Source organism: Etheostoma spectabile, chromosome 21, assembly GCF_008692095.1.
Source record: "Etheostoma spectabile isolate EspeVRDwgs_2016 chromosome 21, UIUC_Espe_1.0, whole genome shotgun sequence".
NCBI classification, from domain to species: Eukaryota; Metazoa; Chordata; class Actinopteri; order Perciformes; family Percidae; genus Etheostoma; species Etheostoma spectabile.
In genome coordinates, this window is record NC_045753.1 from 10,546,620 (window position 1) to 10,555,495 (window position 8,876).

Below are 8,876 nucleotides of genomic sequence, written 5' to 3' on the forward strand. Positions count from 1 at the left end.
TGCATATTTTACTTTAAGATTTGGAAGAGACATCTGTTGTTGACATGTACATATTTTTAATGAATGTGTTTTGGAAAAGTGAGTGATGCTGTCAGTTTGATTTTTCATGCAACACTAATTTGTTCTGTGTTATCACATGGTTTCTATTGGTGCCTGAGTAGGTGATGAAGACCAGCTTTTCTTCTTCCGTAGTTTAGATTACTACAAGCCATGATATTAATTATACTACTTACTATTTTTTTAAATAACACAGTGCAGTTTAGTCCAGGGAGCAACACCTCCAACAAGAAATTATATTTGTTTTCCAGTTAATTTCATAACCTGTTATTTGGATCTGGTCCAAAATGCAATGGGTTCTTCGTTGGCCCATGCTGCACCTTTCCACCAAGCATCATGAGAATCAGGCCAGTAGTTATGATGTAATCCTTCTGACAGACTGAGCTAAAAACATAAGCACCTTGGTGGGGATAAATATCAATTTACCAACTATCAATACTGTGCAGTCCAGTTGTTCTAAATTATTGGATTTGTCAGTTTTATAGTTTTATCTGGCGTTGCGATGATTGCCTGTGCTTAAAATGACAGCTTTATAACTGTATATATAGACTGTATATATACACACACACATCCATTGGCGTAATTTAACCCCCCAATAATCAAAACTGGCCAGTCCCCCCCCCCCAAAGTTCTAACAATTATTTCCTTTACATAATTAAAGACGTTGGCACCAAATATTACATAATTTTTGGCATTCTGGTAATTTTTTTTGTAGAAATATTCACCAGAATGCAAAAATTAAGTGTTTGATGTGCTAAAGATTTCTCCAGCCCCCCCCCCACCCCTGATGTTTGAAGTTTCCAACGTAAGCCACCGGCCTGCTCTCGTCTCTCTCCAGTCCTCTTCGTGTGTACAGTAACAGTAAGAGACACACTGTCCGTCCCCCGTGTCTGTCTCAAACTGAGTTCTGAGAGTCCGGACGCAGATCTCGATGCAAACTGTTTCTTTGAAGTCGTCTCCTGCTGCCTGACAACATCAGAGGGGGGTGTGAGAGACCATGTAGTGGCGGTGACATTACACTGGTTAAGACGACGGGGGGGGGGGGGGGGGGGTGGGGGAGATAGATAGATGAAAGATGACTGAACAAACAGTTAAGGACTGTAATGTGACACTAAGATGTAGGAGCAGGCTTTCATTAACGTTTAATGGAGCCGTGCTGGAGCATCTACAGAGCCGTTAAGGGAGGGGAGGGACCAGGAGAGGGACCAGGAGAGGGACCAGGGGAGGGACCAGGGAAGGGACCATGGAAGGGTCCAGGGGAGGGACCAGGGAAGGGTCCAGGGGAGGGTGAGGTAAAACCTACCAGCCACAAGTCTCCTGTGTGCCTGCCACCTGTCCTTTGTGACTGTTCAAACAACTGGTTATGTCCCCCCACTCTGCTCCTATTGAGCTCCACCTGCTGCTCAGCAGCTGACAGGAAGCGTCAAAACGCCACGTACAATATTAAATTACGTTATCTGTTTGCACAATACAGTAACGTAACGAGCAGATTTAAAGTAGCTGGATCCTCATTTGCTCTTATTAACAGTGTATCACGGTGTGTACTTTGTCCACAGCAATCCCACCAATCAGTCCCAAAAAAACGTCTCAGTTAGAGATACCGTGAATCTATTCTTTGTAAATCTTGACATTCCTTCCCCCGAAAGAACTAAGCAGGTCTGCCTTGTTGCACGATCAAATTTAATCAAAACTTGCTTGTAAGCTTGAATCTATTTTTTTCCCCATAGTGAAGGGATTTTGAGAAAGACAACACAGAGGAAAGAGGCCTGACATCAGATGTTAGACTTTAGCCTGGAAATGTGTCTTGTTAATCCAGACTAGGACGCATCAAATAAAAAGTCAAAGTGTGTACTATCAGATTGCAATTAATATAGAAAAAGGTGTACTAAATGATGTACTAAAAACATTTCAACCGGGGGGCGGCCTTTTAGTTCTCCCTGGGCTGAGTCCTGCAGCGGCCCGGGTTCAAATCCGACCTGCAGCCCTTTGCTGGGTGTCGTCCCCCGTCTCTCTCCCCCTTTCATGTCTATCCACTGTCACTAATCAAGGGAAAAGACCCTCTCCCCTATTCATACATGAAATGTACAGTCTTTGGAGATTAGGCTCCATCATTGTGAAATTGTATTTTTGAAAGTGGTAGAAAGCCAAAAGATCATCCCCCAATGGAGTCTAGACACTGACGGTGTCAGGAGCCCGAAGACCAAACCGAGGAGCCCACGGTAGCGGCCTGCCGGGGGGGGTATCCAGGAGCCGTGCCTGATGAAGACCTGATGAAGGTGCAAGGGGAAGAGGAGGGTCGCACTCTTAGTCTGAAATGACAACTGAGCAGCAGAGAGAGGCAGGTTTAACCCTCCTGTTGTCCTCGGGTCAAATTTGACCCCCTTTAAAAAATGTTTATATCTTAAATATGGGTTTCTTTTTAACCAAATTACCACAAAAAATGGATTGGATTCCATGCAACCCTTTTTGCAAATACAAGTGAACACTTTCATTCCTCTGATCTTAACTATTAGTCGAAACAATTCATAATTTCTGTGTTTTTAATTCAAATATTAGGTATAATTCTAGATAAATGAGGGTTATTGACCATGAATTCCAAAAAGTATACAGTGTAAAACTATTTGTAGTAAAGGTGGTGTTAGTGAAAAAGTCTGAAAAAGTGTTTTTTTAACCCGGGAAGACAACACAAGGGTTAAAACAGGGATTTCATACTGTGATTGGCTCGTGAAATTTGTGGCCGCTTCTGATTGGTTCAAATAAAAGTGAATGCCTCTAACAGCTGTTATGTTTAGAAAGTGAGACAAGTGATCACTTTTAGAAGTCTTCATGAAGGAATTTACACTGGGCTCCATATCCTGGACATGGTCCTCTCTAGAAAGGATCAGTGGTCTGCTCCAAATGTGTATATTTCCTGATATTTCATGTGAATGATGTCTGAACTCTTCAATAAACATGACAGCACTGCTTGTTCAGTCAGTCTTTAACTTTGACATGGAGCAGCCGTTACGTTGGCTGTACAGTCAGAAAGCATTTTGTTTCACTGCTTCAGTGAATCTGATAAACATCTTGTCCCCCCCCCCCCATGTTGTTGTTGAAGTAGCTTCATGTGCATTGTTTACATAATTTCTTATGGCACAATTTTAATCGTAATGCAGAATGATTCTGTCTGTAAGCACTGAGTAAAGATTGGGGCAGTTTATGTGCACAGACCGGGAGACATACCGTGCATCAGGTGATTCTGTGAGTCTGTAGATTCATTCTCACCCAGGTGTAGGACAGACCACATGAATCACTTAGTGTTGAAGATGTTTTTTCTGATTTATTACACAGATTATTGCAATCAATGGGAGATATAGTACTGCATTTATGCATAACAGAAAAGTCTGACGACGACTGAGTCAGACTAAAGGACTATCTGCAACAGATCTTCTCTGATGTCTCTCTGGGGTTTTGGTTCAAGGAGACGGTGAATCGGGTCAATATGAAAACTGTGACATAATGGGGGGTGAGCTCAAGGACGAATGGAGAGTTGAAAGCCAGACATCCTATCAGTGGGAGACAAAAACGGAGGAGCTGAAAAAAGAGACGTTGTCCACTCTGCAGAGACCAGTCAAAGGAGCTCTTGAGTAACAAGTGTGCGTGCGAGTACTCTTGAGGAGCATTATAAAGAGCAGGTAGAGCTGTTCCCTTGGTGGACTGGTCCTTTAATTATTGACCAACACCTCATAATATCCAAAAACAAGATAACAAGAAAATTCCTGAACTCTGAGTTTAAACATGAAGTCTGACTAATTGCCCCCCTTTTTACCCCCTTAAGTAGCTGGAAATGCCATGGCTCCATGTTTGTTATGGCTCCATCAAGTGCAAGAAATTCCTAAGTTTTTTTTTGCATTGTTTCCCATATTTTGACATATGGTGAAACGTGAGGAGTTTTAACCTCAACTTCAACCCACCAGGGGTCAATGGTTGAAGAAAGTTAGTTATCATGTTATTGGGATTTTAACGCCACCTAAAAATGTCATTTCCATTGGATCTTGAAAAGATGATTGAAAGCTATTTGACATCCAGGTTATGGGCTGTGTGGGTAGAGTTCTGTGACACAGCAAAGACAAGATAAGATATGATAGATTGTATTGTCCCAAAAGATATTTGTCTTTGACAAACAAAACGATGCAGTGCATACGGACGTAAAGTACACAGACACAGGCTGCTGCATCCCTCTGCATGGACATGCTCATGTTGCATCCAGAGACGGCCACTAGCCAACAACATTGCACACCGCCCGTTGTGCAACACATCATAATAGTCGTCATGGTACGTGCAGTAAGGGTAAGCCGTCTTATCAACATAAAATCCTGGTAAGGGAAAAGTAAAAGTGTTCATGTGTGTGTTTTAGATAAAAGCAGCATTTCAGGAGTTAGGAGACCATAGGCGTGATTTACAGGAGGGAATAATCAAAACTAAAAATACATAAATCGAAATGTTCGACCTTCAAAATTTCACATTTTGCTCAAAAGTGGAGATCTCATGTTGAACCAAAGTTACACCCTTGGGGTAGGTGGTCTTGCCATTCAGGGCTTTGATGGACAGGCGGACAAATGAGTTATTAAAGCGCTCGGGTCTGCACCGGGGGACTCTGGGGAGTCTGGCTGAAGGAGAAGCTGGTTCTTAATGTGGAGGACATGGGTGGGGGTTACAAGCTGTTACACAAAACTAAGACCATGAAGAAGATTCTGTAAGACAGACTTAGATTCTTGATTCTTAGTTTAAAGGCTGCCACAAAGGGGTACCTAGGTAGCTCATCTGGTAGAGTGTGCATGTACAGAGGCTCAGTCCTCACTGCAGTGGCCGCAGGTTCAAATCCAACCTGCAGCCCTTTGCTGCATGTTTCTTTCTCCCCTTCCCCTTTTATGTCTGGGGTGTCCTATCAAATAAAGGCCTGATTTTTTTTTTAAAGTTGGCAGTAGTACACTAGCCTGGTCCTACCAGACTCTGGTCCATTAGCCCGGTCCTACCAGACTCTGGTCCATTAGCCCGGTCCTACCAGACTCTGGTACACTAGCCTGGTCCTACCAGACTCTGGTCCATTAGCCCGGTCCTACCAGACTCTGGTCCATTAGCCTGGTCCTACTGGACTCTTTAAGTGGCAATGGTTGTCAGGTGTGTCACTTTGCCACACTCCCAGAACAAAGGGGGCCCCCCACAAACAGACAAAACAAGTCCAGATGCACAAAAGGGAAGGAAAACACAGGAGGAAACAGTGTTCTTAAATTCAGAATTCATGAATCATGTCACTTTATGTCAGGCCACACCTACAAGAGACTGGAATACAATTATAGGAATATAAAATAGATCATGAAGGACTCTTTTTCCAGGCTCAAAAAGATTGGACAACAGTTACTGGAGAAGTGAAGAAAGAAGTCTTAACAGCCATTGTAAAAGGTGAAGTGCTTCGTAAGTGGCCACATGGGGATGCTATTGGACCTGGATCTGCTCCTGGGCTCACCAGCTGGACCAACCTTTACCACATTGTCATTAAAGTCCAGTATCAGTAAAGTAATTGTAATGGCAGTGGTGGTACAAATGATAGTGCTGTGAAAATGATCAGTGTTACAGTTAAACACCGTGGGGGAGACCTTGGTAAGTCTTAGTAGCATACGTGTGTAAATAATGATCAGATTAAAGATGATGATGGAGTATGAACAGCAACACTGATCATTCTTCTGTTTGTAGATGATCCATTCTCCAAAAAATCCCACAATGTAGCCACAGTCTGTCTCCTAAATAAGAAGAAAGAAGAAAAGTAGAAACAAAAGGCAGAATAATAATAATAATAGATATAATGGGTGAAGATACAGTGGTGCTCAAAAGTTTACATACACATGCTTAAGTTGACTAAAAAGAGGAATAAAAAAATCATGTTTTGGAAATTTATTTTAATACCTAAATTAAAAAATGAGGTAAAATCCAACCTTTAAGGACACCAATTTTCTTTGTGAATCTTTGTAAAGTTCCCTTGGCCTTTAGAATTAAAATAGCCCCCATCCTCACATACTCTCACCATGCTTAGAGATAGGCATGGGATACTTTCTATAAAATCATCTCTCAATGCAAATCAAAACCAGGTATTAGTCTAACTGAAATAAAACCATGCCTATCTCTAAGCATGGTGAAGAGTATGTGAGGATGTGGGGCTATTTTAATTCTAAAGGCCAAGGGAACTTTATCAGGATGCATAATATCCTGAATCCAGGAAATAACTGGCCTTTAATAATAAAAATCTGCCTGCCTCTATGGGAATTTAACATAGGGTGTATATTATGCCCCCTGTATTTAAATAGAACATTTATTTATTTACAATACGTTATTCATTCACAAAGAAAATTGGTGTCCTTAAAGGTTGGATTTTACCTCATTTTTTAATTTAGGTATTAAAATAAATTTCCAAAACATGATTTTTTTATTCCTCTTTTTAGTCAACTTAAGCATGTGTATGTAACTTTTGAGCACCACTGTAAGTCTTTTAAAGAGAGAAAGAGGACGTAGACATTAGCTTGTTCCTGTGTCTGTTACTTTTACTGATTTATCATCTAGATTCTTTTTATGGTCTAAATGTGTTGTCTGCAGCAATTTGAGCCACATCTCCTGTATGAAAGGTTCCCTATGATTAAGTTTAGTATTATTTTGATCATAAAAGTGACAATGTTTGTACTCTACAAGACTTTTTTCTTACAAAACTGTTGTGATTTTCAGTGATTTAAGCATATCATGGAGCAAAACGGATTAACAGTATGTGAGATTGAGATACTTAGCACATAATGTAACAGTATTTGTGTTTCTGTTGTACTGCTGGATTGAACCTTTTTCACCACCAGATGTCCCCCCACACCACGTATCCCCCCCCACCCATACACACACACACACACACACACACACACACACAAACACACACACACACACACACACACACACTCATCCGCCCTGGTATCCTCAACTGTCATCACACCTTTGTTGTCACACAACTTTTGTCCAACACAACCTGCACTAACTGTAATTTGACTCTTTTCTACAATTCAGCCTTTCCACAGTCTGTCTATTCTGTGCTATTACTGATCTCCATCATCATCTAGACCCCACTTTGCACCAAATGTACACTGACTGGCATTGACATAGACTAACTGTTCATGCATGTCGTGTTATTTCTGACCTAGGTCACTACCGAGACCACTATCTGCACTACTTGTATATCGACTCGTCACTACATTCAGCATTAAACAGACTATCTGTTCCGGTTTTAATTCATAATTTATACTGTTTATTGATCCCCAATGGGGGAAAGTACAATTTACACTCTGTTTTGTTAGTAATCACCACACACAGGCCTGAAATACACACACATGCTCAGGACCTGTTCATGCACTGATAGAGAGATGTCAGAGTGAGTGGGTTCTAGTTATAATTATAATTATAATTATAATTAGACTATCTGTTCCGTTTTTCTGTGTTATTGACACATATCACTAACCATACCTCAATTTCCACTTACTGTATATTGATTCTACTCTACTATTTCAGGATTTATATAGACTGCCTATTCATACATATTGCATTATAACTGATCAATATCGACTAGATCCTCATTTGCATTAACTGTTTCTCTTTTTTGTTTGACTCTTCACTGGGCGACACCTCAGCGTGTTACAGACTGCCTATTTATGTATATTGTGTTATTAACATATCACATTCCCGTAGGCTATCCATCATCTACCAACACCTCACTTTGCTCTGGCTTTGAGATGCTTACTTAATCTGTGTTGTATGTACTTTTTGAATATTGTATTCCTGTATTATATTTCATTGAATGTGAAACTGTATGTTGACCTGCACGCTCATGCTTTTCTTGGCCAGGTCGCCTTTGCAAGTGAGAACCTGTTGTCAACACATACCTGGTTAAATAAAGGTTACATAAAGAAATAAAATAAACACGCGCTACATGTGTCAGGTCTCACATCTGTTTATCTGACATACAGTTTATGAAATATAATGAGCAAGCTGTGTGTGTGTGTGTGTGTGTGTGTGTGAGCGCGCGCGCGCGTGCGTGCGCGTGGTGCTGCCTGTATACGTGCGTAAGAGAGAGTTTGAGAGAGAGAGCGAGAGTGGGAAAGAGAAAGAGAGAGACAGAGGAGAGGAAGGCAGAGAGAGAGACAGAGAGAGCGAGAGAGAGAGAGAGAGAGAGAGCGAGAGAGAGAGAGAGAGAGAGAGAGACCAGCAGTCAGATCGCTGGAAAGCGCTCGTAAACTTTTTTTTTTCTATTTGATTTGTGGTGAACTGGTTTGTAACCAGGCGGATGAGGTTTTCTATGAGATTTACCGGACACCAGGCACTTTTTATGTGACTTTTTCCCCTTCTCTCTCCCTTTTTTCTCCTTTTTGGTGCTTTAACGCCGGTTGGAGCAGGTGGAGATCGTTTCAGAGCTCAACCACCAGCTGAGAGGTGAGTCTGCGTACATAACATTAACATACAGGTAGACTGGTTAACACCTCAGACTCATCAGATCAGGCCAACCATCTGGCTCTGGTTTTAAGATTTGAGTAACTTTGTATAGATAGGCATTCACATACGCCTAAACAAACATATGATCGCGCGCAATAACTACACTTTGTGTTATTTCTGTCAATTTTAAAGGAGCAGAGGAAGTGTCCTATAACACAGCATCTCATTATATCATGCAGGTTAAAGTGTGTCTAATGGTCATTTATGTCTCTGAACACATCCTGAAGTGTGTGTGTGTGTGTGTGTGTGTGTGTGTGTGTGTGTGT

General features: G+C 41.4%; 1 protein-coding gene across 3 annotated transcripts in view; it reads left to right on the forward strand.

Annotated features, from left to right (window-relative positions):
• Window positions 1-8,259: 8,259 nt before the first annotated feature.
• gprc5c (G protein-coupled receptor, class C, group 5, member C) overlaps window positions 8,260-8,876 on the forward strand; it is a 7,926-nt gene continuing 7,309 nt past the window's right edge. For 2 of the 3 annotated variants that reach the window (XM_032502767.1, XM_032502769.1), the window contains exon 1: window positions 8,261-8,550. The gene's annotated coding sequence lies outside the window, so the exon portion shown is untranslated. Of the gene's footprint in view, window positions 8,551-8,876 lie in introns of all 3 variants that reach the window. The other variant, XM_032502768.1, reaches the window with a different exon arrangement.